At 37.3% G+C, this 4579-nt stretch overlaps 1 long non-coding RNA gene across 1 annotated transcript; it reads right to left on the reverse strand.

Annotated features, from left to right (window-relative positions):
* Positions 1–305: 305 nt before the first annotated feature.
* LOC147493168 (uncharacterized) lies at positions 306–1546 on the reverse strand. The gene is made up of 2 exons (XR_015199680.1): positions 1340–1546; positions 306–618 (listed from the first exon to the last, which is right to left on the reverse strand). It is a non-coding gene; the product is annotated as an uncharacterized LOC147493168 (long non-coding RNA).
* Positions 1547–4579: the final 3033 nt, after the last annotated feature.

Genomic DNA, 4579 nt, shown 5'->3' on the forward strand with positions numbered 1-4579 from the left:
TTTGGCATCACAATTTGGTGTCAATTATTTTTGTGACGTCATTTTAGCGTCACTATATTTTGTAATGCCATTTTGACGTTACAAATATTTGTGACGCCATTTTGGCATCACTAATTTGTGACGCTATTGGGCATCACAAATTTTGTGACGGCGTTTTAGTGTCACAAAATATATATTAGAAAAACATATAATAATTGGTTGCTATCCACCAGAACCAATTATTATTATTATTATTATTATTCAAGGTACAACTCTTTTAAAAATCAGTTCATTCCATAAAATACACAATCACACCGCCAATCCCATTCAAGAATAAAACATTCATTCCATCACTCAAAATTATCAAGTCACTTGTAAATACTATGTACTTCAATTTTCCAAGCGAAAAGTACAATACAAATCACTTGTAAACACCAAGTACTTCAATTTTCTAAGTGAAAACTACAATACAAATCACTTGTAAACACCAAGTACTTCAATTTTCCAAGCGAAAAAATACACTACATTATGCTTACAACTAGCTAGAAAGAAAGTCTTCTTATTAGAAAGTGTCCAAGTGGCAATATCGACTACCTCCATCCTTCAAGGTCGGCAACAAACAAATGCCACATGTATTACCTGTTTCATTTAACAAAAAAGTTTAGATAGACTTCTACTTTAAAATATAACAAGAGATAGTTTAGTTCTGATATATTTTACACTAAAGACAGTCAAGGCCTACTAAACATAAAACATGTCCCTTCTCTTCTACCCAACCCTTCCATAACATGTCTATTCTCTTTTACACTAGTTTAAAGCTAAGTTAAACTGACACAGACAAGTGTGTCCGTATCTAACACGAATACAAAGTGATGACACGGACACGGACAAGTGTTTAAATCAAAATCAGCATACATTAACAAGTGATGAAAACTGAACACTTGAAGTCCAACAGTTGAATGTGATGGAAAGTCTAGTGCGACATAGAGTGGTCTTTCTATAGAATTAGATTCACCACCACTCCCCTAATTTATTAACTTGCAGCACCAATATCTAATAGTATATGATTCTAATTTTCATTAGACAAACATCAACACTAAAAACAAGAATTCATAACAATTACATCACAAATCTTAATTGATAAAGGACCATCAGCGACGCAACGACAATTCATATCTTTGGGTGAATGAGACAGCACCAGATGTCTACATTTCTCCGGTTATTACGATTCAAAGAGTTTACAACTTTACACTGGATTTATTTTTACTATTTTGATACATCATTCTATGAACAAGATGGTCTTGTGTAAATGATATTGATTGTTAAATTAATTTTCTTCAAGTACTACCAATTTACTTACTTCTGTGACGACTTTGCACCAAAATAATGCCATTTTTCGAAGGGTCTTGAAGCTTCTTATTATTTCAGACAGTCTAACAACAAAACTATCTGGAGAGGCACCACCAATTTCTCTTGGAAGAGATGTCATCACTGAACCAGAAACATTCTTCCTTCTGGGAAAAGGTCCCTCTGCGAATATCTTGCAAATATTACAATGAAAGTGAAAGATCACCAAGGGATTATGCACGGATACTAGATGAGAAAATCAACATAGGAAACGGAAGGAGTTGTACAAAGTCATTAAGTATATCTTTACGGGATCAAATAAAGATCTGGTTTAACAGTGAGGAGCTCATCATCATCACGAAACTCGGATGTTGACTTATCCTCCTTCTCACGAAGCACTAGAGATTTCACTGCTGAAAAACTTAACTTGACCCTCTCTCGACGGTGAAGAATTTCAAGATGATGCCGGAGATCTTTCATTGAATTAGACTTCACAGATCCGTCAAACAAACGTAAACGGAAAAAACGAAACTATTAACTTACTGAGAATCAGCAGATCTCGAGACACCCTCTTTTCTTTTCTTCATAGAGATCGGTACCAAGGCAAAGATAGTATACTTTACACCAGAACATACAATAAGACACAATGGAAAATCTCCTACATATAATTAAACGGACACATGACTTGACGTCTAAAGAGGGAGAAACACTTACTCAATTGTTGTTGCCAATTGCTTAATGATAGTTGTAGAAAGTACCGTATCCATGTTTGACGCATTTAAGTCTTCTTCTACGTAGGGAAAAAATTCTCTTTTTGACCCCTGAAATCATTAATTAATGTCTACACACCATTGACTACAATTTATAATAATATTTTTTTTTTTATCGGTAAAGTATAACTTTATTAATATAATTAAAGATAGGTACAAAAGGATGAGATATCCTCCATTACATGCATATAGAAAAATAAAATAAAAGAAAAGAAAAACCATAAAGTGACAAGTCTCTTAGCTCGATCATCTCATTATGGACTCCCATCGAAACACAAACGCCTCAAAAGGTATGTCTCGTGTCTCAATATGCACTTTTGACCAGAAACATAAAAGAGCTTTGATTGCCAACACAACTTTCTCCATAGGCTTGATTGTTCCCTCAAAGTGTCTCTGATTCCTCTCCAACCAAATGCCCCACAGAATCGCAAAAGACAACATGCTCCAAAGTCGTCTCCCCTTCCCACAGTGGACTCTCAAGTCCCATGAGGCTAATAACATCGTCACTGAAACCGGACAAACCCAAAAAACCCCCGACTCTAGAATAAAATGACACGCCATGAAAAAGGACAGAGCAAAAGAGTATGATTCACAGACTCCCCATCCCTTAAACACAACGGACAAAAGTTGACAAGAACTTCTTTGACACGTCTTTTTCTGAGATTGTCAATAGTCAAGATTTTACTAAGAGATGCACACCAAACAAAAAAGACAACTTTTGACGGAACTTTAGAACCCCAGATAATATGACCAGGAAATTTAGGAAGGGCATTAAGATCATGACGGGAGATTAGAGAACAAAGCTTAAAGTAAAATGATCTAGAAGAAAACCTCCCTTTCTTGTCAATAAACCAAAGCCTCTTATCTCTGTCCGGTCTCACAGAAGGAATAGAGTCTAACATCATCGTGAGAGCAGCCACACTCACTATATCCCTGTCAGAGAGAGCACTATGAATACCCAGGTCCCAAGCAATAAAACCATTATGTTCCCTCATGAATGATCGAACTGGCAGGTTCCTTAAGTCAGAAACGGCATATAATCTAGGGAAAACGTGTGACAGAGGCCTCTCATCTAGCCATATATCCTCCCAAAAGCGGATGCTATCACCTTTGCCTAAAGCAAATCTAATATGTTTGTAGAACGCCTCTCCCACTCTCTGAACACCTTTCCAAATACCACAGCCATAAGGTATGGCCACAGGACCACTCTTCCACCACAAACCATGTTCTCCAAACCTAGACACAATCACCTTCCTCCAAAGGCTCTCCCTTTCCTCCCCGAACCTCCAAAGCCATTTGCCTAGCAAAGCAAGATTAAACTCTCGTAAGCTTCTAATACCTAAACCACCTTCCTGTCTAGAATGACACACCTTCTCCCAACTAACCAAATGAAACATATGCCTCTCCTCACTATCATCCCAAAGAAAATTTCTAATAATCGCCTCCAGTTTAGCGGCAACACTCTTAGGCATGTGGAAAAGGGACATATAATAAACAGGAAGACCGGAAAAAATGCTTTTAATCAAGATCACTCGATCACCTTTAGACAAAAAACGTCCCTTCCACCCAGCTAGCCTACGACTAAATCTCTCAATAACCAAATCCCAAATAGAACTCGATCTATAACTCGCTCCCAAAGGAAGACCCAAGTATCTAGAGGGAAGAATACCGATGTTATAACCTACAGAGGACGCCAAAGCATCCAAATTATCCCCCTCACTCACCCCAAAAATAGTACTCTTTGCCATATTCACCTTAAGACCCGATACAGCCTCAAAACAGCAGAGGATACCCCTAAGATACCTCATTTGCTCTAAGTCCTGCCCAACAAAAACCACAATATCATCCACAAACTGAAGATAAGATATCAAAACCTGGTCCTTACCAACTCTAAAACCAACTAAAAACCCTAATCTATTAGCCCTCTCAATCATTTTACCAAAAACCTCCACAACCATGAGGAAAAGAAGCGGGGATAAAGGATCCCCCTGCCTTATACCTCTAGAACTCTTAAAAAACCCCGCCGGCAACCCATTTATGAGAATAGAAAAAGAGGCCGATGAGACATATCTTCTTATCCAACCCCTCCACTTAACTCCAAAACCCATACGCATCATAACGTAATCTATAAAATCCCAGCTCACATGATCATATGCTTTAGCCAAATCGATTTTACATAAGATGCCTGGGTTGTCGCTCCTCTTCTTGTCATCAATAGCCTCATTAGCAATTAACACCCCAATCTATGATAATATTCAGTCTTACCAATAAAATCAGCATTCCCCCTCACCAGATTATGAACTTAAAACACAAATAATTAACTTTAGGAAATATGAGCCATATGAGCGATAAAATATCACAAGAAATTGTCAACTTACTTGATCTTAATCATATGTACATTACTAAATTGATAATTGATAGCACAGGAATACAAAATCCATGGCTGGGAAAAATGAAGACCATAGTACCTTCTTTGAAAAAAC

Source organism: Coptis chinensis, chromosome 6, assembly GCF_015680905.1.
Source record: "Coptis chinensis isolate HL-2020 chromosome 6, ASM1568090v1, whole genome shotgun sequence".
Classification (NCBI taxonomy): domain Eukaryota; kingdom Viridiplantae; phylum Streptophyta; class Magnoliopsida; order Ranunculales; family Ranunculaceae; genus Coptis; species Coptis chinensis.